Below are 26,126 nucleotides of genomic sequence, written 5' to 3' on the forward strand. Positions count from 1 at the left end.
AACACACACACACACACATATATATATTTGCATAGAAGTACATATATATCCATGTATATTTACATTACACATATATACGTATACATTAGCAGACATAATCATAGTATACTGATGATCAAAAGCTAACGTCGAACTAAATTTTCTCTGTGTATGAAAAAAATTTTCATGACTACAGCCAAATGTGAGCATAAATTTATTGCTAGCATACTAATCAATTATATTCGTATAATTGATTAGGACGGTAGAGAGTACCACTTTCACGCCGGTCAAGTGCCATCTAGAATCGGTGGAAATTATAACGCTATGCACTTTGGCGAGATAATATTTCCAGCGGCATATTATATTATATGGGTTCTACTAAAAGAAACTGATGAGGCTAGGGATCTTGGTATAATCTTGGATAGGATAGGTGGATAGGAAGTTCAAAGGTCACGTAGCAAAAGTTGCAAATACAACTCAAAGGATAACTGCGATATTTATAAATCGTTATAAATCGTCATATGTTTTTGGCAAAAATTTACAACTTTCCTAAGGATGAAGTTAAGGAATTAATATACACTGTTTCCAGAAAATTATTCGTAGAGACATTTTAGTATGTCTCTACGATAAAAGATGTCCGAACTGCGATGCGCCTCTCACGTCGTACCATGCTTGGCACCAAGTACAACACAATGCATCTATCTTTTCCGTCCTAAATGTCTTCTACGGAGTTAAAATATGTGGGTGCATGCAGGCCACTAAATTCGATTAATATCATCTGTCTCCAAAAGTATCTCAACTGCTAGTGTACGATGTGGTGGAGCACTGTCATCCATAAAATTGAATTCTTCGGCTACAGCAGCACGGAACAATCGAACATAACGTTCAAGAACTTCCTTGCAATATCGTTTACCAGTTATTGTGCCTTTTCCAACACTTGTAGCTCTGTGCGTCCATCAATTATAACGGCTTCCCACACTTTGACCCCAGCACCGCCGTATTTATTCCTTTCACGAACGGTAAGTGCAAGTGTCATCTAGAATCGGAGGAAATTGTACACCTATGCACTTTGGCGTGATAATATTTCCAGCGTCAATCGGGATTATGCTACAAGAAACTGATGAGGTTAGGGGTCTTGGTATAATCTTGGATAGGATAGGTGGATGGGAAGTTCAAAGCTCACATAGCAAAAGTTGCAAATCAACTCAGAGGATAACTGCCTCAAAAACACCCATATTCACATAGGAAAGCATGACCGGAAATGCCACCCGAAAGTGATAGGTAGCGCTGTTCGCCAACGCTCTAGGTGAACAATTGAAGCTTCTTCATTCAAACTTTCGACGTCGTACGAAGAACATGCGTCATTTTACGAACCCTGAAATGGCACACATGCACAAACTACTGTTGAACTGTTCAATTATGCCTAGTAGTTTTTTTACACTACTTACTGCCTTGTTTTTTTTTTTTTTTTTTTTCTGTATCTTTTTGTCTTTGTTAGTACCTTCCGGTGGCATTTCCGGTCATGCTTTCCTATGTGAACATGGTTGATTTTGATGTTAAAAAGTTTGTACGTGGAATTTTGAACGATCCAATATATTACGTAAAATAATCTAGGCCCCACCTGGATTATTGTGCGTAATATACAGGGTAATATGATGAAGTATTGTGCGCAGATTTGGTTTCCAGGGTTCCAAGGGGATAAAGAAGCCGTGGAAAGGGTGCAAAGAAGAGTCACAATGATATATCTGGATTATAAGATTTACATTATGAGGACAGATTGCGAATATTTGGATTACAGACTCTGGTGAACAGGAGAAAGTGGGATGATATGATAGAGGTTTACAAACATTTGAATGGGTGTTACTGGATATCGTTTAATGAAATTTTTAGTTATATTGAAGTTGGGTAGATAACACGGAAGAATCCATGGAAATTAAGTTTGTTCGCAGGCAAGAAAGGGGAAAGAGTTAAGTTTTTCTCCCACAGAGTGGTGAGTGAAGGGTTTAGTTTGACTTTGGGGATAGTGAGTGAATCTAGTGTAAAAGAATTTAAAGGAAGGTTGGCATCCCAGAAGGCTTTCGGTGAAGTATGGCCTCCCTCGATGAGTAATTCACTTACTGGAGGTTTCAGTTAATGATAGTAATAATAATACTTTTTGAGTTTTAGAGCAATAGGTATTTGTAGCTCCTGTATTGTTTTTTTTTTTCCTCGAAAGATAGAGAAGAATCCTGTAGTATGATGCTAGATACTCGTTCAAAATATACAGGGATTTCTTTCCGGGAACAAATTATATTCCACCAGGTTCGTCTTGTTTTATTTTATTTTATTTTATTTTTTTGCTATAATTAATTAATTTTTATTTAGTCTACTGTGACGAAAGATGAACTATGATGTGTGAAGGGCGATGTTTTCTTCTGTTTGTAAACCGTTGACTAAGTTTTCGATTTCTTTGCTGATAACTCCTATTTTCATACACCGTTAATATTCGTATTACAACAGCTCTTAAAGTTCTCTGTGTGTCTGGTCTACATTAAATCTGTATAGGTTTGTTCTAAGTCAATTGCCGAGATTCTTCAACTTTTATCTTTAGTTTCGCTAGTTCGGAACTTAGTTCATTAAGTTCTTTCTTCAGTGTGTTTATATTTCCATAACTGATTTTATATTTTCTTTCATTTCTTTCACCGACCTTAGGACTTCTTGTATAGTTTCTTTATTAAATTTCAAAATTCTTCGTAAGTCACTAATTGATCATTTATTTCTTGTTTGTGCATGTTGAGGATTTCTTGTAATGTTTCGATTTCTTTTGTTCTTGACAGCTTGATTTCTCGAAGAAGGGATTATTATGTTTAATTCCTTATGAGATATTTCTGTTATATAAAGGATTTCGGAAGAATAGCTTTCATTTGGTCTCAATCTGCTTTGCTGGATGTTCGTTCTCTGCAGGGGGATACAGAGCCTTTGAGATTTAACTTTTAGAGATTTCGCTAATGAATTCTCAACGTGTAAGTTGCCGTTGCAGCTTACCACACAGCCAGCCAAGACGTATATATACGTCCAGGTTACCATGGATGAGAAGTGCATATTAAAATTGTAATATCATTGATATTACATTGAACTATATGATGGATACGAAGAACATGAGGATGCGTATTTATCCATAATGGCCGGTAAAGTTTAAGACATTGAGCGTAGCCACCATTAATTATTATTATTATTATTACAGGCTAATTCCCTTAAGACCAGAGACTCATCGAGGGAGGCCTTGAGCTTCATGCTGGCACTATCTAACATTTTCGCGGTATATATCATACTTTGCTTTGAGCTCATTGACACTCATGACTCCCTGACACCGTTGATTAATAGTTACCAAGGATGGTTCCTAGTTCTCACACCACCAGACCTCTTTTGAAAAATTCCCTCTGTATTAATCTTCTAAAACCTTTTAGTATTTTATTTCTCTCAAACATATCATTCCTTTTACGTCTCTCAACCATTTACATTAATTTTCCCATTCTGGTTTGTTCCATAAATTGCCCAATTAGTACCAGTGGTACTAATTTAGGCATTTTATGGAACGTCGAGTCGACGGTCACGTATGTGTCGTCACTTGAAAGGCCACGTCTTAAAATTATAGAATAAGACAAACGAGCGTTGCACCACAAGGATCGAAGAACGTTCATAAAATCAGAAGTTTTCATTTAAATTCTGCTTTTTTTGTAAAAAAAGTTGAACGCAGCTTATCTTAAGTTAGTATCCGAAATTAATACTATAATTTAATTTAACGAAAGTGTTCATTATGCACAATATAATTGCAAATTAACAAGGAGCAAAAAATTCACACTTCAATTCATAGTAGAGAGAAGCGACACCTGTAAATAAACAGACGCGTGAAATAATAAATATTATTAATAATAATATGAAAATAATATCGAGATTAATATATTCGTATATAAATGATCTAACCAAACTGCAGTTATACACTAATATCTATGGACATATGGAAAACCTATTTATATTCCTGTGCAAAGAGCTGTCCTGAATTTTTATACTAATTATTCCATTCTGGTTTGTTATCACTGGTACTTAGGCATTTTTATGCACATTCTTACACTCAAATGCCTAATTGATATCTGCATATTCATTCAACAGCTTACCTCCTAAAAGTTCTAGTTTTCCTGATTTGGCACATCCACTTTCACTTCATTCAACAACACTTTTTCCAGACTCTGAACACCAAATCCATTCATATGCAAAAAATCCTTCTTGTATAAGTTCCTTTCGCCCGTAAAACTCACTCACACATCGACAAACTCAACATTATTACTCCTGCATAATCTACTCATTTAGATATTCCCTTTTCTTGCTATCTTATCTCTCTCTCTCTGACTCTTTTCTTTTGCTACTTCCAGTAATTCTTTCATATCCTCTTTTTTCCCATACTTTTGACCTTTCAAATCATTCGTTCCAGCTAAAACGATCAAATCTTTCACTTTACCCTTTGAGCTGTAAGAGCCTCACTAACACCATTAATTTTTACACCATGGAAGCACGATCTTGTCAATCTCTTGCCAATCACGTCTGTTATGAAAAATCGCCGTAGAAGACTCGCTTCTTGATTTTTCGTTCTCTGCTCCGTCCTGTGTATTACTCCGCGAACCAAGCTATCTCTCATTACAACCAACTGTTCATTCTTTACATCAGTCATAGTACTATTCTCTCGATCAACACTTTCGCTATCCCCATCGTGTGACTTTTAACCACCCGTATTTAGGCAGGTTTTTATCACAGCGGTTGCGTACTCCTTCTTCCATTTTGAAAGGAATATTTGTACTCTGGTAAGTTTAAACGAAGTAGTAATATAGTGAAAGAATTCTAACATAAAGAGCCTAGTAGAATGAAAATCAGTGTGTCATACCTGAAGTTAGTTGTTGCTTAGTCCTTATATGCGTGAAAGGTTTCTGCCTGGAGGGAAAGGAACGTAGGACTGAAGATCAGATCACGTACGCGATCACTTCGAAGGTCATCGCTTAAACCTTGTGGACAATGACGAAGGAGCATTGCACCAGAAGGATCGATAGACATTCATGAAATCACAAGTTTCCAGTTAAATTTTCGGTATTTTTATAAAACAGTTGAACGTGGCTTATCTTAAGTTACTACCCGATGTGAATACTATATTCAAATTTAATAAAATTGTCGATTATCCACAATATAACTGCAAAATAACGAGGAGCACAAAATTCACGCGTCTGTTAGCAATGGAGGGAAGCGACACCTATGAACAAATATGTCAAATAATAATAATAAATATCAACAATAATAATGTCGGTCGCTCGACATCACGTATAAACAGAAATCAACGTAATCACTGATTTACTTACAAAATCATATATGTCTGTAACCTAATCAGTGGCTAGCTTATTGTCATAATTGTATTATATTAAACATTTTATTACCTTAAATATTATTATATTATATTAGAATAATAGCTATTCTTCTAACCGTTCACTATTTTTCTGTTCTGCACATGTAGACACCCATCCAGGTGTTATTACTATGTCATCTTAACTAATTCAGAAGGAGAAGTGTTTCAGTTATTGAACACGTGTATTTTGAAAATCATTGCACTTTTCCTGCTTAGTAAAGAAATCTTGTACGCTGTTCTCGTTCATAAAGTAGTTTTTCAGAACATAGGTGCACTTTTTGAGTAATTATATGATAGAAAAAGATAATAAAATTACATTAGTCCTATCATTATGTGTAAATCAGCACAAGCTAAATTGCCATCTGTGGATGTAATACTAATATTTTATGACACTAAGCAATTTTAAATTATATATTTCTTCTTTACTGAAAAAAAAAAAGTATACATAAATGCACCCAAAATGAAATAAGTAATTAATTATCTCTCTTGTGAAACGTTCAAAAATAAACTGCAATTAAAAATATCATATCGCTAACAACCGACTGGATAGCGTACCTCTCCTAGCAGTAAGATGCGGATTCGAAACTCGCAATGCGCATGGATGTTTGTAATGTTCTTAGGTGAGAGATGAATTTCATTGTTCCGTGATTAATGTGCCTAACGCGTTCTTTAAAACAGCGCATTATTCAAAACGCACTAATCGAATATAATAACCTATGGGAAAAAGTATAATTCGTTCCTCAAATTTCTTTTTTTGACTCTTAATTTTTTATTTTATTTGATTTTTTTTTATAAAAGAATTAGGGTATATCTCAAGACCTAGTTAAAGGAAAACTATGAAGCTGAAAGACAATAAGGCATATTCAGAATATAAATTTATTATTCTGCTTCTTAACAAAGAATTGAGCTAACGTAGTTTGGCGGGCATTCTGTTTCTTTTTTTCATATAACTGACGGTATGGCCCTATTGCCTTTTCTACTACTTCTCTCTTCACCAGGGTCAGCCTCTAAGTATTGCTGCTTAAAAACTTCGATTGTACGAAAAATATTTTCAAATTGTTTCTGTAAAATCTCTTTGGGCTTGTTAGTGATTAAATTTTCTTCATATTCTTCAGGATCTTCCCGCTGTACATCTAAATTTTACAGGTCAGAATCACTCAATTTCACAGAATGAGATTTAATTAACTTAGATTCGTTTGAAAAGCCTCTAAAATCATTTGCACAATTGAAAGAATGTGCTTCCAAAACTGCTCGCATATTGCTAGCAGTAATTTTATTCGATTTTGCGACTTTATAACCAGGCTGAGATTTCTCTGATTTGGTGAAAAGTCTTGGAAGGCATTCGCTTCCAAAAAAGGCCGGCTTCATCGACATTAAATATTTGTTTACATTTGGATTTGAAATAATGCCGGATTTAATATCTACTTGATTTACACTAATTTGCATCGCCGAAATGAAGCCTTTTGGCTCTTTATTTTAGTAAAAGAAAATACATTTATTTACATGCTAAAACGATGAGAAATATACATAAAGAAGAAACATACACCTAACATGTACGTGAAATTTTACGCGATGATTTCATGCTCCATCAAAACCATATGCATTCTTGCCACGCCTAAATGAACCACGTGAGCCTCTCTCTATAGTTTTTAACCGAATTACTAAATGTATATAGAGTGATTGTTTATTATTGGTTAGTTATTTATACTTTGCAAACAAATATCGTTCCCTCTGATATGTGTGCCCCCATGAGTTGCTCTACCCATCAACTTATAGGGCACACATATCACAAATGTTAATTATTAATAATTCGTTTGCCATTAATGGAAGTACAGGTAAACCTCGTATAACGCGGATGTTAGGTTCCATAGAAATGCCGCGTTATATAAATCGTTTATGCGACACTCAGATCATATAGAAAAAGTAGGGTTATGTTCCGAAATCGTTTTTTTTTCTTCTTTTAATTATGTAAACAACAATGACATATCCAACAAAAATATATTTTTATTTCAATCAGATAATTTATGTAAGTTAAGAAAACATAAACTATGAAACAAATACATAGTATAAACTTATAAAAATTACAAATTGCACATAATGCATAAATGTTTCAGGCAAAATAAAACAAAGTGCATATTATAATCGTCATCACTGTCTTCAAAACTAGCATTTCGTAGATTTTCTTTATTTACGAGTGGCCTGTCGTCGTCATCACTTGAAATCTCTTGGACGTCTTTTGTAGAATTCTCATTGGATACTTTGGCTGGTTTAGTTATCAAGAAGTCAGTAATAAGACCTTGCTTACCACTATGCTGCCATTTTTTTTTTTTTTTATTAAGTTCATAATATGGATCGAAACAAATATCCAATTGTCTCGTGAATTTTTCGGAGCGCTGCATTGAGAGATCATTATCCGTAAAATATCTTAACTTTCTTGCCAAGTTCAATCCTTCTACTAATTTCTTTAAGCTGAATTCTTTAACGGATTCATCACAATCAGAATCTTCGGCAGAACTTTCCCCGCCACATGTTTCGACGTCATCTATTAATTGTACCAGTTCCTTCTCATTTAAATCTGTCTCCCATTAATTAATTCACTAATTTCGTTTTCAACCATATCGCTAAAGTCCTCTAAGTGGCCATTACTGTAAAAATAAATATTTTACATAAAAAAAAATAATAAATAAATAAAACTTACATATTGTATGTAACTCACCAGAAAATAAAGTTCTCAGCTTGAGATTAACACAATTATAATTTTTAATGCGCTTTCCTGGCAGAAAAGAAGACAATTTTCAACAATAAACACTTTATACCTGGGGTATTTATACCGGCGGCCCATAAAAGGTTGACCATACTTACATGGCATGCGGCCCGTATGTTGAATTATTTAAATAATACCTTTTATAATTATGAATAATAAATTAAAATTAATTTTATACCTATACTTAGTGATATCGCTGGACAACTTGTCGCGAGTCAGTCTTCTTTTCTGTGTTTTTTAAGATTGATAAGTTAAGTATTTTTTTCACTCACTATTTTCTCTTAATTAAACGCTTGCGGCCCGATTATTAAAAATAAAAGTCGAATGTGGCCCGCGAGTATGAAAACGTTGCCGCCCCCTGCTTTTAAAGATAAACAATTGACGTAACATGCATGCTGAAGGGTATTTCCCCTAATATAAATTCGCTACTTATAACTACATGCGCGATACGGGCAGACGCAAATTTAAGAAAGATAAAATTTGATTTTTAAGAAGCGCGATGAAAAATATATGACAAGATAAAGGGTTACTGCAGTTTCTCTCTCTCTCTCTATGTTCACTGGGCATCTACAGATGCCGTATGGTCACTCCGATGCTCGGTGATGTTCCACACCAGGCCTCGCTATGTAGTTCTGTTGTTTGCTTTTGTGGCAGCCTCAACTCTCTGAAGATCAGTCACTCCACACACGCCATCCATCCATCTCATTGATGGTCTACTCCTCCCTCTTTTCTCAGGAACTGTACCTTCTATTAGTGTTCTGAGAAGTCCTCCTTCCATCCTTTCTATGTGTCCAAAATATTTAACTTTCTTCTGTCAATATCCTTAAGGAGCATTAAAGTTCTACTAATCTTTTCTAATACCCATTCATTTTTACGCCTTTCAGTATATGATATCCTCAACAGCCTTCTGTAACACGACATCTCAAAAGCAGATATCCGTTTCTTATCTGACTTCTTTAGGTTCCAAGTCTCGCATTCATAAGTCGCTGTTGGAAAAACAACTGCATCTAAAATCCTCAACTTTGTTCCCATGTAGATAGATCCATCCTTCCAGATTTTAGACAGGTCTTTGACTTTGTTTTACCCATTCCTAACCTTTTTCTGACATCTTCTGAACAGCAATTCTTCACATTAATAATGGATCCCAGGTACTCAAACTTGCTGACTTCCTCAATTCTTTCTCCATTAAGATACACGTTTCTCAAGAGCTTCTCAACTCAATTCAACACAATTCTAGCAAGACAAGAGAATCTTTGTCTTGCTAGAATTGAGTTGAAGTCCTCTGTTATTACTGATCTTGTTAACTTTGCCAAGAATTAGTCCTAGTTCTTCCATGTCATTACAAAGGAGTACTGTATCATCAGCGTGCCTCAGATTACTGATCAATCTACCTCCTATCCTAATTCCTGTGCTGAGCTCATCCAATGCTTCCCGCATGATGTTCTCTGCATATATACTAAACAAGTGAGGAGAAAGTAAACATCCTTGTCTAACTCCTTTTCCAACTTGAAGCCAATCAGTCAATCCAACACCTGTTCTTACTGTGGCTTCTTGCTCCTTATACAAGTTGTCTATCAACCTGATAGTGTGTTGAGGAAAACCCATTCTTTTCATTACTTCCCACAGTTTCACATGCTCAACACAGTCAAAAGCTTTAGAGTAGTCTAAGAAACACATTACCAGAGGGAGTCTGAATTTTTTATATTTTGTAGACAATGTTATATCGAAACCGCGTTGTATAAGTACCGCGTTATACAAGGGTTTCCTGAACGCTGAAGTGAACAACTGGCAGTACAATTTCACCTCAGCGAAGAGGGAGGGCTCAGCTAATAATAATAATAAAGCGGAGATCAGTGATATTGGGATTGTATTTCTAAATTGTTGATTAAAAATAAATACCAGTTGGTTGGTTAACGTGATTGGACAAAAACACGAAATGTTCTACTGTTGCCTTCCGTCGTGCACTATATGTGTGAAAGCGGTAATAGAGAAAGTGCAGACGCACTTCAGGTAAGCAAAGGAAACGTTTTGGAAATCTTGATTTTTTTATGGCATATGAAAATGAATGCACATTTTTGATCACGGCAATCATTTATCATTTGTTTCTCTAGATGTTCTGTGAGTAGTGACGACAGAAATAAGATTCCCACGTTATCATACGTGCTTGACGATACGCAGTCAGTTGCTTTTGGAAGTTATCTGTTGTTGCTCGTGACCTATGCACGGTAATTTTTTTTTTGAGGTTTGACTGATATGAATTGTTTATTATATAAAAACCGACGGTTGCTGTACAATGCACGACATCCAGAACCACACCAACATTGTCTGCGGCGAATAAATCTTGTCGGCCCATCGTCCCGACACCCTCATCGGCAGCGACCGTTACGTAACAGTACGAAACTTGATTTCAGGCTTTGTTGAGGTGACAGCATGTATGAGACGAGAACCAAATACGCTTCTTATTTCTACTTATGTCATGGTGGTTTAATTTTATATACATTCTTCTATGGGAATATATACTTACAATTCCTGTAGGAATACACGTGCGTACACTTCCTTCTTGAAATTCGCGCCATGATTCACGGAACTCTTACTCTCCTCCTTCAGGTCTACGTCACCAACACGCCAAATAAAGGTTCCTCCGTTCCAACTGACGCAACGAGACCTGGACTACGGTCTTAATAGACGTCCGTGTTCCAAAGCAACAGTTGAAAGGGAAATAGCCCTAATTTCGTGGTAACGCAGCTCAAAATGTACTGATGAGCCCGAAGTTTTCTTGATTTTTTTTTTATGAAAACTAAAAAAGGTAAGGAATAGCATGACATGAAAATTTCAAAATTACAAGCGTATTATACTAGAGCTTCATACATATAGCAACCACGACACATCACTATTTTTGAAAAATGATGCTACATGCATTCACCTTTCGCATCGATCACTCTCAAAACTACACACAAAGAATTCAATTAATACACTCACCGAATACCGATCACATCTATCAAAGAACAATATTTAATAGCAAATTTGTGATATTACACACAAATCTGTGGAAACAACTTTTCCACAGCTCTTTCATTTTGCCACCCAGTAGCCTTTGAATAAACAGTGATCGTAATCTACAAAAAATCGTTTTGTTGAAGAGATTATTTTTCGGCTCTTGTGCAAAGATAATTTTTAGCTCTTCCATGAAATCTACAACAAACACTTAACGCGAACCCATGGGTCAAACGACAATGTGATACGAGACTGAGCCCTTCGAAAATTGTATAAAGTGTCCCATACTGTTAACCAATTGAAAACCATTTGTCGGGCATGCGCAGTTTAACTACCTCCTTTTCAATTGGAAACGAAGTATTTTGTGATCAGTCGTTAGCTGCAGTTAATAAAGCCAATGCGTTGTCCATGTGATAGTGATGTCGCACACTGATTTCTCAAATTGTTTCAAAACTTTTGATTTTGTTCCTTACAATGTGCTTGTAAGCAGTCGTTTGTCATTCAACTTCATCATTGGAATATCAAAACAATTCGTCACAAGAAAACTTTTACTTAAAGCAGATAGGTAAGAAATTTTATTTTTGAGATGTTTTTTGCTCGCGAAAGTTAAAAAAAAAATTCGCATTTAATATTTAAGCCTCTAGCAGTTCACGTGCGTCGGATATCCTGATGAACTATTGGTATATCTATGACCACAGCCTGCACAATATCTATGGGCGGTTTTTGCTTCCTTTGGAAAATTACAAAATTGCATGACACAATCCCTTACCTTTGGAATGACACAGCGCAACCAACTGGAAATTTTGGAATTTCGAGAGGAAGCAGTAACCGCCACGCTTTGTCGGTTTTTTACATGTTTTGGATGTTTTTTCCGTTTGTATTGGGTTGGTGATTTGTTCATTTCACTGGCTTTAAATGGTCAGGTAAGTTTTCGAGAACTTACTTGACTATTTTTGAACATCAATATTTTCCAAAGTCTGCGTGGCGGCTTGTTGATCGCCAGCTAGCTCACGTGAGTATGCCCGTGTGGCGGGTGTCGGTGAGCAGGCTATCATTCTGTAGTCATACTAAGATGAACGTATCCTTCTCCTCCTTCCTCGAAATCATGAACGCACACGGAAGGTTAAAAGATCAGAAACGTACGCCCAAGTGCAGCTGATAGTTCCCAATTTTCAAGTGAATTTACCACAGACGAAATAACAGGCCTAAAAAGAGGTTAAAATAATCAAAGCATCAGGCTTTGATGGTATTCATCCAGAATTCTTGGTTAACTGTGGAAAAAATGTTAGTCAATGGCTAACAAGATTCTTTTCTCACATTTTAAAGACAGGAAACCTTCCAACAGTTTTTAAGAAAACCAAAACAATAGCCATATTAAAACCCAACAATCCTCAAGATCAAGTAGAGAGCAATCGCTCAGTTGCACTCCTCAGTTGCTGTTATAAGCTCCTCGAAAAACTCTTTAACAGAATTGGGGCCAGAAATATATGAAGTTATCCCAGTTGAGCAAGCAGGCTTTAGGGCTCAACATAGCTGCATGGACCAAGTACTAAGGCATACTACCCATATCGAGGCAGGCTTACAGTGATTTTTGAAAACTTCTGTTGTGTTTGTTGACCTTGCTGCCACATAGGACACGGTATGGAAAGACTGATTGCTATACAAGCTGATACAAGTTATACCATGCCAATCCATTATACGACTTATTGGTAACATGTTTTCTGACAGGTTCTTTCATGTGGTACTGGGAAACAAAATGAGCAAACTGAGAAAGCTGAACAATGGGCTCCCACAGTTATTAGTATTAGCACCAATCTTAGATCTACAGAAAACCAGGTAAAGAAAATTTACTTATGCTGATGATGTAGAATGGTTAGAAGAAAAAGCTAAGAGATGCCAAGAAGCATACCATCAAAACAACCTAAACGTCTTCCATGACACGATAAGAGAAATTACAAAGGAATTCTCAGCAAAAGCAGTAACAATGATAAACAACAAGATGACTGAAACCGGGACTATTGAAGATATAAGAAAAATCTGGTAAACCATTTTAAGACTATCTTTCACCAAGGAAACAAAACTATAATGCTAACAATAGAAGAAAATAACGACCAACCAAAAATTTTAAAACAAGAAAGATACGCAATAAATCACCAGGCATTGATACTGTTGCTACTGAACTGTGGTCATATGGAAACAACACATCAATAGAATATTTAACAACCCTATTCAATAAAATACTAGAAACAGGAGAGATTGGAGAACTGGAAAGTTCTCTAGTCATTTGGAATGGGGTTCTTCTACTATGACACTGTGATGCTCCATGTTGGGCCTGTCTATTCTGCAGCAGAATATTGTTCACCAATATGGCTAAACAATCCTCATTTCAAGATAATCGACATGCAAATAAATGCAGCAATGAGGACAAAAACAGGTTGTGTCAGATCCACTCCCCTCTACTGGCTTCCATCTTTGAGCAACATTGCACTACCGAACCTACACAGACAAGATGTTCTCGTAAGAGAGTTCAAAAAAAATAAATAGCAATCCCCTGTTACTATATATCTTTCCCAACAAAATCCCAAAGGGATTGAGCTTCCACGTCATCTATGGAAAAGTTTAAATAGGATATGCTCAGGACATCGTATCTGCACAGACAGCTTACACAAGTGGGGAAGATCACCTACACCCCAATGTGACTATGGGGCCATAAACCAAACCATCTGGCACATCGTGGAGGATTGTAGCATAAGAGCCTATCCTGGTGACCTGAGAGACTTTTTTTGAGGCAGTTCCTTCAGCTCTTGAATGGTTAGCTGAACTAGACTTAAAATTTTAGTGATATTTTTTTTTTACCTGCTATTTGTATATATACACTACCTGTCTCATTTTTATTGTGTGCACAAACATGTATTTATATATTTTGTTGTCATGTGACTTTTTTTTATGCCATATGCTAAATAAAAATAGATCCTCTTCCTTTCCTGTATTAGGCCTAGTGGCCTCTTATATTCATATTAGACATGGCCTATTACGATTTGAAACCATGACCTCTTCAAGGATAAGGTGGTTAGCCCAATGCCTCCCGGTGTGTCCTATGTCTGTAGATGCATGTCTTCACTGAGCCAGTTTGCCTGTTCTGGGGGGGGATGAAAAACCTGAGTTTTCCTGGTGAAAAGAAATCCTACCTCCGTATGAGACCGGCTAACTCACCTTCAGTTGAAAGAGGCTTGAAAAAGGATCCTCACGTTTTGGATGGGAATCAAACCCATGTCTTTCTGATCAAAGGGCTTCGTCTATACCAACTGAGCCACAGTTGTGCAGATGAATGTATATTGTTTAGTTATTTAATTAAGAATACCAAGTATATATTCAGACACGGCAGCAGTATCCAAACAATTCATGTATATCATTTGTTATTTGCTAATAAAGAGAGATTTTCTTTATTTCATCATGATTTGATTCTGCCAATTAACATAAAGCTTTGATGAATGTAATAAATGCACAAAACTCTGAGAAAATTTATATGTGTAAACTTTTTGATTATCACCAGAACAAAACATATATTCAGGAATAGAAAGTTAAATCACATCAAATATTTCACTCTAATGAGAAGTCCTTCAAAGGTAGCATCTGTGATGAGAAATTTTCAGCTTCAAGCACAAACAGAAAAGTCACATTAACCACCTCTTCAGGTGTAGTATCCCTCATAAGAAATTTTTAACATCTGATTTTTGAAAACTACATATAAAAATTATTCAAATAATGCCTTTTACATATTCTTTGTGATAAGAATTTTTTTTTTTTTTTTTCTGAATTACAAAATATTAAATGCCACTCCAGATTTTGTTTTCTGAGAAATCTTTTTGTTGTGCCATCTGTGAGAGCTTGTCAACATCAGGAAACTTTAAAAGACATTCACACTAAAGAGAAACCCTTCTCACATACCATATGTCACAAACATGTTTTGAGTCAGAAGACCTTAAATTGCATTTTAATTCCTACTATAGTCGGAATCCTTCATATGTAAGTTCTGTGAAAAGACATTTTCATATTACAGAAACCTTAAATTTCATTTTAGAATTCATACTATAGAAGAACCATTAGAATGTACTATCTAAGGAAATCTTAAAAGACACTTAAAAATTCACAGTGGAGAAAAATTCAATTGTGCCATTGCACAATCACAACAAATGAAACTACATATTAAAATTCATACCAAAGAATCATTTAGTGACTCTTATGACATATCTCAATCATATCCCTCTTTCTACCCACTAATCTGCAATTAACATTTCCTTGATCAGTTTTCATACTTAACATTCTAGAAACCAGTCAATCACCTCTTTACCATTTATAATGATTTGAAGGTGCTGTGACGATGAAAAAAATTTTGTAAATCAAGAAATCTTAAAAAAGATAAAACTTGATGAAGAGAAACTAGATCACTTCATTTTTCACAATAAAATGTTCATTGAATATGCTGTTAAGAAAGTATTATCATCAGCCATATATTGATTCAAGAAGATGGTTGCAGGTTTCACTGAGTTTACATTCACAACACTCTCAGTCACTGCATTCCAATCATCCATCATACTCAATGCATAAAACTTGTTCCTCAAACCTCTTGCTCACATTGTCCTTATGCAGTTTAAAAGGATGGCCTCGTCTTTTTTCCCATTCTGTGTAAAATTTCATCCACATTAATTTGGTAATAATCCATTAGTGACTTATGTCTCAATCATATCCTTCTTCCTATCCACTAATCAGCAATTGACATTTCCTTGATCAGTCTTCATACTCAACATTCTAGAAACTAGTCAATCGCCTCTTTACCATTTTCAGTATTTTGGCAAAACAACTTTCTTATCTAATCTTTCCTTTCCCATTCTGTTCAGGTGGCCATACCACCTGAGATGATCTCTGCTAACACATCCCTGAATGCCAGCAATGTCAAGTCTTATTCTAATTAATCGTGGGGGGGGGGGGGTGAAGTTGAGTAGACAGTTTGAGAATACACACATCACATCACATATATCACCCATGACTGAGCATCTGCAATGATCACTAATTCATAAGTAGTATAGAAATAGAAGACACGAAACAACATAAATTTGTAAAAAAATGAATTTTAATTAGGAAAGATTATTGGAAAACTTTCTAGTGTTTTTTTCCTTTTCTTTGGGGGGACCAGGGCCCCTTGCTCCCCCCTCCTCTGGGTGTGCCACTGCCAGCTTTCCTGATGCTGCTGTGCTGTCTATTTTCAAATTTAATTTGCCATCTTCACTAAAAAGTGTGCCTAAATAGCTGAAATGTTTCACTTGTTCTGTAGGTTATTCATTCAGGATGCAATTAAATTAATGTTTTCAATGTTTCTGCCTATTTTCATCGTCTTTGTGTTTCTGATTTTTCATACCAAATTTATTACAGCAGTTATTCAGTTTCATCAGGGTATCCTGTAGACTTGTCCAGAATATATTTAGTAGTATAATATCATCTCACAAAGTAAAGAGCTGAAAGAAACATCTCCAATCTTGATATCAGGTGTGATAATGTGATCCATATAGATGATGAATAACAGTGGAGATAATGTATACCCTTATCGCCCACCTGACTCAACATCAAGCCATCTCTCTATACCTCCTTCAGTTCTAACCTGTTTATTTTCTACTCAAACGGAGATTATGTATTGCTTGATATAATGTCCCATTTACACCTTATAACTGGAGTTTTTTGAACAGCATTCGTCTTGGCACCTTGTCATATGCCTTTTCCAGATCTACAAAACTTAAATACAAATCCTTGCTATGTTTCTATGATTTGTCTACTATTTGTCTTAAAGTAAATCTTAACCTGACAACCTCTGTTTGGCCTGAACTCAGCTTGTTCTTCTCTAAGCTTCTCCTCCACAATGTTTCTTAGTCATTTTTCAAAAATGCTTCCATAAATCTTCCAGGAACATTCAGTAGAGAAATTACTCTGTAATTCTCACATTCGGCTTTATTCCCTTTATATATAGATAGATGGTAGTATCAGTGTTCTTCTCCCATTATCTGTAATTCGACCCTCTTACCAGGACTTCTGAATTATGCAGTATAGCTACTGTAAAACTTTTATACATCCATATTTTAGCGTTTCTGGTCTAATATATACTTCAGCTGCTACACATATCAGGATTGTGATAGCTTTTTCTCCTTCAAGTATATTCTTGAAGTATATTCTTCAAGTATATTTTTCTCCTTCAATATATATTCTAGATGGCATCCCAGTTGAGCATGTTCTACTACCACACTATCACTGCTCATTTCATTTAGCACTCTTTCCAAGTATTAATGCATACATCAAGAATATCTTTATCCTCAGTTTTCATATCTCCTGTCATCTCTAATTCCTTTTACAGTACTCTCCTCCATTTTTGATCTTTTTCAATAGCCCCCAGAATATTTTACCACCTTCCTGATATTTATTTTTTATCTTCTTACCAAAGTCTTCCCATGACTTTCGTTTATCTAATTTTACACAATGCGTTTCGTTCTTACATTTTTCTCTGTACTCCCTAAGAGCACAAGCTGACTTATTTTCCAGGAACTTTCTATATGCTTACTTCTCTTCCTTGGCTGCCTCTTTAACTTTCTGAGTTAACCATGGTGTACCGATATTCTGTTCTTGCAGGTTACCTCACCACATGCCTCTGGCTGAAACAATCGATGTTTTCTTTAAGGTTCATTACTGAATCTCCAAGGTTTGATTCTTGTTTTCAAACTTTTTTAGTTTTTCTTCAATTATGTGTTTGCATTTATAGTTCACATCTGATAGTTGTTCAACTTTGATTTATTTCAAAACATTCTTACACATTCTTCTTTTCAACAGGAAGTTCAATTTTATCCTGCTCCATATTAGATAGTGATCACTTCATATCACCATTGTCAACAATAACATAGTCAGTGAGAATATTTTTATTCCTCGATTCTTCTCTCCATCTGAATTTGTACATGTTTTTATTTTGGAATATGGTGTTAGTAATAACTAGTCTATATCCTGAGCAGAAAACTAGCAGGTATTTACTATTATTATTACCTTTGCTCTTTTCTCCAAATTTTTGAAAACATTATCGTTTTCAAACTTACTCTGAGACACTCTTTCAACTATAAAATAAATTAAATAGTATAAAAATACAATTACAAATGCACATTAAGAAATGTGCAGTAAAATATTAACATAAGTAACAAGACAGCATATTATGATGTGCAGTAATATTTGCATTGATAATTTAGAAATTATACAGTTAATATTTATTTGTATTAAAATACAGTGGTATCTCACTAATCCAAACTAATAAAAACCGTGCTCTTTCGGATTAGCGAATTTCCCCACAAGAGACAACAATAACTACTATTTAATACAAAAATAATCAGATTCTAATGGAACATCAATTTAATTGTAAATGAATGAAGTAACTGATAGAAAAAAGCTATTGTAGTGTAATACAGTACACAAGTTTATTTTAGTAAAAAGATTAGTTTGTATGTACCTGTATTGTTAAGGATTCTGATTTAAAAAAATTGTATAGTTCAGTACGTAACTTAATTTGCTTAAAAAATCACTTTCTTATACACAACATAAAAAAGAAGTTTTTTTATTTCTTTGTAAAAAAAAAGTCACTGATTTTCTTTTGCTTCTTGGAAGCTAAACTTTTTTCAAATGCTTCTTCTCGGAGCTGAATTAGATTAGCAATAAAATTTTGTGGAATGGCATATCATTCTGCTTAGCTCATTCTATACACATATTAAACCCCAGCTGCCTCTTCATGTTTTGCTTTTTTTTTCTTCGAGTTCTTTGTCGTCATCATAGTCTTCTAATTCATTCTGTAGCATCATATTTATAATTTCAGCATCTGATTTGATTTCAAATTCACTTTCGGTATTACCTGTAATCCATTCGTTAATATCTATTTGTGTACAGTATAAAAAAGCAAACGTGAACACACAATGAATCAAAATATCCTTACACTATAACTGTACAATGGACAGTATGAAAAAAATACTGTTATAATAATAGTTAAAATAATAATTATTAAATAAAAACAATAGTACACAAAATAATACGTAATAAATAAAACTTTTTTTTTTCTTTCAAATGGATTATGGGAGGGTTTGGATTAGCGAGATACCACTGTATATATATTTTTTAATGTTTGAAAAAGGATGTAATGTAATTACCTATATGAAATTAACACATTAGTAAAGACATACACTGTAGTACAGCTTACATTATTTGGATAGATGTACATACTATATTAGTAATGGTACTGGTATTAATAATTTATTATCACTGATAATGATATTTAATATAATGTTTTTGTTTTTATTTGTTTATTAACCATGTTTGCAATGTTTACATATGCAGTCTTATACCAGCTACAAACTTGCCACTTGTTATATGGCAAAATGGGGGTGAGCAATAACTTCTTTCCAAGCAGTGTACATAATTCAATTAAGTGATTCAAAATATTAATTCTAAGAATAAAACGGTATTATTTACCAGACAAAATATAAATAAAATAAAATGCAGAAATTAACTGAGATAAAGAGTCAACAGACTTCACTTTGGTGATGCAAAAGTTATTTAAAATTCAGTGGATATTGAATCCAACATTATTTCTTAGCTGAATAAGTAACTCTAAGATAGGAAATCTAAGAGTTTTGTGCCAAATATAGAAACTATACAAAAGTTTCGGCAAGTCCAAGCATAAGCCATCACCTGGTAGTACATGCTGGGGGAACTCGTAGTAATGGTGGATTAAGCTCTGATTACTGTCCTTAGTATTTTCCCATAATGTAAAACACATCTCCTAGGAGATGTATGCTGTTATACATTATGGGAGGAGGTCACTACCCAGACTGGTTTCGATCTTTATTGAGGTGTATTTAAGTCAAGACCTCTCTAAAAATTAGGCGATCCCCTAGACCACTCCCTACAAGTGACCGAAGGATCATCCAACTTAGCATTGTTCCACTCAGTGATAGGCTCACCCGTTTACCAAGAAGAACTTCTCAGCGTTGCCTCCACCAGACTGAGCCATAATCTCAGTGGTGACCCCACTCAGAGACAGGCAAAAGCCTACCCTAAGCAGAGCCTCTCATACATCAAGGTACTAACCTCTCATCAGCGAGTAGGTAGACCAGATGTAAATACCAAGGTTGCAGTGATATGGAGGTTATTTCCTTACTATACGAGTTGCCAAGAGGTGCACCAATAATTTACTGAGATAAAGAGTCAACAGGCTTCACTTTGGCGATCTAAAGTTATTCAAAATTAAGTGGATATTGAATCCAACATTATTTCTTAGCCGAATAAGAAAGTGTAAGATAGGAAATCTAAGAGTTTCGTGCCATAGTAAGGAAATAAACTGCATATCACTGCAACCTTGGTATTTATGTCTGATCTACCTACATGCTGATGAGACCTCAATAAAGATCGAAACCAGTCTGTGTAGTGACCTCCTCCCATAATGTATAACAGCATACATCTCCTAGGAGATGTATTTTACATTATATGAAAATACTGACGACAGTGATTGGAGCTTAATCCACCTTTACTACGAGTTGCCCCAGCGTGTATTACCAGGTGTTGGCTTATGCTTGGACTCGCCGAAACCTTTGTATAGTTTCTATATTCGGCACGAAACTCTTAGATTTCCTATCTTAGAGTTTCTTATTCAGCTAAGAAATAATGCTGGATTCAATATCCACTTAATTTTGAATAAATACAGAGAGTTTTCAAATTAGGAAAAATACTTTATACCTGCTGCTGTTGGCCATGATACAGACATTATTGTTGACTTTTCTTTTTAATGTAGCCGGACTGGTTGGCTGAGTGGTAAATTTCTCTCCAGCCAAAAGGCTGTGGGTTTGAATCCCATTGTGGGCATGGATGTTTGTGATTGTCTGTGAAAAATACTAGTGGTGGTGATACTAGTCGGCAGTAAATGACATTGGTGTAGATGATGATGGTAGATGCGGTTTGTTGTAGTTGGTGATGCAGTGGTGGAGACGGAGTTGCAGAGTAGGTGCCTTCCTTTGATCAGTCTTTGGACTCCCTGGAGGTGTCGCATAATAAAAATAACATTAGATGAGTATTTTGAGAGTGAAAAAATAAAAATAGAACCCAGATGAGTGATGTCTGTGTACATAGCGACAAGTGACCAAGATGACAGCAGCTCTATGGAATAAACCTTATGAGAACAGGTTGAAGATTTGTGGGTTGCAGAAATTGGTTGATAGGCAGAAAAAGGGGTGATATGATTGAGACATTCAAATTATTGAAGGGTTTCTATAAGATTAATTCAGAAGATATTTTTGAGAATAGGACTGGCGGTGGGAGGACTAGGGGCCATACATGGAAGCTAGGCAAGAGTGTGGTTAGCAAGGGTGTTAGAGCTAGGTTTTTTACTTGGAGAGTGGTGAATGAATGGAATAAGCTGCCATAGTTTGTTGTGACTGCCATGACTGTGAATGAGTTTAAGGCAAGATATGATAGATACTGTGCGAATGTCGAATAGTTGTTCTTGTCATGATGGTAGGGCCTCCCTCGATGAGTCTGTCGACTCCTTGGAGTTGCCCATAATAATAATAGCTGAATATCATGGCATGTTCTCAGTGAGATTTCATTGCTGTGGTCTGGAACTTAGTTTTTCTTCTTCTTTTTTTTTTTTTTAATTTGATTTCTGATAAATACTGCCGACTTAAGTGATGTGAATTGAAACCCAGCCTAAAGTTTTATATCCTTAGGTGTTACAAAGACAACAGAAAGGGAAAGATTAGAGTTTGGCAGTGGGGGAAATAATAGTTGGGGGTAGTGGAATGAAATGAAACACTAGTTCTGAAATAACTGTTCCAAAATGTTTTCAACATCTGTTAGCACATTTAGTTTACTTGATTTAATTTCTTCCTCCATGCATTAGTTTTATCCAAACAGTTATACCTTTTATAGATGCAAAACATTAATTTTTCACATAATAGTCGATTATATGTATATTTTAGCTTATGTTCTATTCACACTTATTAGATCCAATGTTTCCATTATAAGAATTGTAAAAATTTCTGCTTTGTTCTTATTTTCCAAATTAAATAAAATATGCAACTGGATGAATGCATATGTGCAGTACTGTGTAATGGTGGGAGAATGATAAATTAAACTCGTGAGTTCAGAAAGCACTCACAGGTTGATGATATTCCACACTCAATGTCTTGAAAACATTGTGCAATTGTATATTGTGTGAATTTGTTAGCCTGGCTCTCTGTAAGATAGTATGCACAATACAGTACTTTGCAGGCTTACTATACGTTAAATTTTACTTCGGTTTCTCACTTTCTGTAGACATCATTATAATCAGGAAATGTTGTGTTCCTGAAAATATCATTCATTTCATATATCACACAATGCCTAGAATTTGTATATCAGACTTCAGCCTTACTTAGGAAAAACTGAACTGACATTCACAAAGCTTGTATGAAATTCACACACAAAGATATTTAATTTATATACATTTGTTTTATTTTTTATAATATCTGATGCATTGTATTTTCTACATTCAACTGACAACAAATCTATCATACTGAATCTTGAAATCCTTGACACTTCTTGCATTAACAACATACTCTGATAATGCATTCCATTCACTGAGAGTTCTCCATGTAAAATATCTGCTTCTGACACCCCTCTTCAACACAGTCTGACACAACTTCCAGGGATGGCCTCTAGTTGTTCTCTTCCCCTCATCTTCTACTCTTTATATAATCCCTCTGGATTATTAAGATAAAATCACCTCAGTAACTTAAATCGCTTCTCCTGCTCTCTCTCTCTCTCTCTTACCCACCAAACTCTGCATTCCACTTTTCTTCAACCTCTCTTTCTCTCTCTGCATAGCTAGCATTCCAGAGTCCTGATATTGTCTTAGTCACTTTTTTTCTGGGCCATCTATAATGTTTGAACATTGCATTCAAAGCCAGGTGACTAAATCTGAGTACAGTTATCAAAATGTGGTCTGACCAGTGCTTTATGCAGTGGCACAACCACCTCCTTATCCCTACACATAAGAGTATTTCGTATCATAGCAGCATTGCAAAGTGCATTCTTTGCAACACTTGAACTTTGGTCTGCTGTCAACCATCACTCTCATCTCAAATCTCATCCACTTCCTGCAATAAAGTGCTGTCACTGGAATGAAGTCTATTGAAATCAATGTTGTTATAAGAGCTATTTTGAATGAGTTTTCAAAGCAAAATAATCCTAGTGGTAAGCATCGAAAACACTAAAGATTTCCATGCAAAATTATTTTTGGATCATATGGTTCACTTTTGTTTCAACATTGTTCCAAAAATTCCACAAGTTATCAAGTGAAGTATCCTACTGGGAGTTAATTATTGCAGAAAGCATGCAGTATTTCCAAAGGCAATTTTCCCAAATTGAGAAAATTCTTGTGGTTTTTCTATCTTGCAGAACATCCTTTTAGTTGCACTCCTTGACCTTCACAGTTCAATAAATAAAGAATATTCCTTTTCACTAAATGGTCATGAACACTACCGAAAAGTCCACATATATTATTTCCTGTAAGAGGACTATCAAATTGTACTTGCATGTTCACTGGTATTATGCACAAAAGATATGTAGCCTGTGTTGTCTCTTAGTATGTTCTTCTAACTAGATGGTGTGTTTTGCAGGACAAAAATACCTGACATATGCTGGATAAGCAATGGGAGCAAAGAAAACAGTTTTCTATGTTTTCATTTCTTTTTCAAATTACCCCATTCCAGTGCTCTAATAGATAAATTGATATAATATAAATTAATTTAAGGAATTCACAACGTACACTAGAATATAAATTAAATTAAACTTTAATATATATTTCCAATATTTCGGCAACATCACGTTGCCATCTTCAAAGGAACTTAAAATAAAGACACGTGCACGCAGGCACACTACATACAGTAAATGAGGACGAAGCGAGGAAGCTATTGTTTCTCGTAAAAGTCCTAATGGTGCTCCCTAGCAGGTTAGTTACGTAGGTATTCTTGGCCTTTGGGCTGAAGGTCTCCTGATGTACATCTCCCAAATTTGGGGCAGTCTCATGCAACCAAACTTGTTGAGGTTTAACACGTTTCTTAGGGATGAGGCTGATTCCATTGAAAAGTCTTATGAATTTGAACTTGCTATGGTGTATTATTGTGATTTTCTTTCACCGTGTTCTGTGGTGTGTATCCAGAGCATGGTTTGCAAGACCAGAGTGGATACTGGTGAAAACGGATGTTTTAGTCCTTGTGTTCTGAAATTCTGATATTCGCTGTCCTGCCTGTTTGGCCAAAATAGGACAGCTTGCAGCTGCAAGCGACCTACTTTAAGGTAGGTCTAGTGGAAGTGGTTGATATTCTTGTTGTGAGGGGGGGGGGGGTTACTGGTTTCAATATTTTTTTGGGGGGGGGTAGCCATTGGCTGAGAAAGTGTTGAGGATGTGATTTAGTTCAGTGGTTAGGGCTTTGTCATTTGAACAGATTAGTTTAGCCCTGTTGTATAGTGTCTTAATAACTCCATATTGTTGTGAGGGGGGGGGGGATTGTTGGTGAATGTATCTGCCTGTATGGGTGGGTTTTTTGTAAACAGAGAAAAACAAGGTTCCATCAGGCTGGCAGGTGACTAATGTGTCTAGGAAAGGATGGCTGTTGTTTTCCTTTTTTTTCCAGGGTGAACTTGATTCTGGAGTATTGGTTGTTTAACTGTGTTAAGAAGGAGAGGAGTGTATTAGAGCCATGTGGCCAAATAGCGAACACATCATCATCATCAATGTAGCAAAGCCATATGACTGGTTTTTGTGGGGCAGAGTGTAAGGCTTTCTCTTCAAAAGTCTCCATAAAGAAGCTGGCCAAGGGTGTGGAGAGTGGTGAAGCCATGGCTGTTCCTTCTATTTGTTTGTAGAATTTTCCCTGCCAAACGAAATAGCCTGAGTTCATTGTGAACTGAAATAGGGCTGAGATATTGGGAGGAAATTTAGCTTGGATTAGCTCTAAGGTTTCCTTGAGTATGACATTTGTGAATAAGGAGAACATGTCAAAACTGACCATTATGTCAGTATGTTGGAGTGTAAGGTTTTCTATGCTGGCTTTTAAGTGGGCTGAGTTTTTTATGTGTGATGGTGTTGCCAGTATAGTGTGCGAGCACTTTAGCCAAATGTTTAGCTAATTTGTATGTGGGGGAATCAATGCTATCCACTATGGGACGTAATGGCCCATTTTCTTTATATATTTTTGGGAGTCCACATATACGGTGGCTGTGGGGCATAGAGTTAAACGGTTTTAATTTGTTAGTAACTTCTACAGGCCAAGAAGTGACCTTAAGGAGCCTATAGAGCTTTCTAATTTGTGTGTTGGTGGGATTGTATTCAATAGGGAGGAAACTAGCCTGATCTAATAATAGAGCATTAAGCTTACCTGTGTAGTCCGTTTGGCTGAGTACTACAGTGGCGTTTCTCTTATCTACTTTGGTGATTGCTATTTCTTTGTTTTTTTCATTTCCTGCAGAGCTTTATATTCACTATTATAGAAATGTTGATTTTTGGTGAGAACACAAGCTACATCCAGTCTAATATTGTTGGCGATGTGGTTTGGAAGTTGGCAGATCCCGCATTCAATCTGGGTCATTATATCCTAGGCCGATATTTTTCTGGGAGCAATGCCGAAGTTGTGGCGATGTGGAAGAGCGATGAGTGCTACAGGCTTCAAAGTAACTGAAGAAAGGTTGACTACAGTGTTCGTTGGAAGTTTTGTTCGGAGGTAGAGTTCTTTTTTAACTTCTCGAATTCTTTATCTGCCGCAGTGCATGCGACGTCATATGAAATCGACCAAAGCTTGTGATTTAACGTGTTGGAATCTTCAATATTTTTGTTTTCGTAAGCTAGGAGAACGCGCGTGG

General features: G+C 35.7%; 2 protein-coding genes across 3 annotated transcripts in view; one reads left to right on the top strand and one right to left on the bottom strand.

The window, feature by feature from the left end:
• The window catches only part of LOC150096419 (uncharacterized), a 74,368-nt gene extending 63,096 nt beyond the window's left edge, over positions 1-11,272 (bottom strand). Inside the window, exon 1 of the mRNA XM_090408850.1 lies at positions 11,148-11,272. The gene's annotated coding sequence lies outside the window, so the exon portion shown is untranslated. The remainder of the gene's footprint in view (positions 1-11,147) is intronic.
• Positions 4,696-26,126, top strand: part of LOC150096421 (uncharacterized) — a 63,205-nt gene continuing 41,774 nt past the window's right edge. Inside the window, exon 1 of one of the 2 annotated variants that reach the window (XM_090408847.1) lies at positions 4,696-4,814. The gene's annotated coding sequence lies outside the window, so the exon portion shown is untranslated. Of the gene's footprint in view, positions 4,815-11,558; positions 11,728-26,126 lie in introns of those variants that run through there. The other variant, XM_090408846.1, reaches the window with a different exon arrangement.

Source organism: Typopeltis vanoorti, chromosome 19, assembly GCF_054136105.1.
Source record: "Typopeltis vanoorti isolate ZY-2024b chromosome 19, IOZ_Tvanoo_1.0, whole genome shotgun sequence".
Lineage (NCBI taxonomy): Eukaryota > Metazoa > Arthropoda > Arachnida > Uropygi > Thelyphonidae > Typopeltis > Typopeltis vanoorti.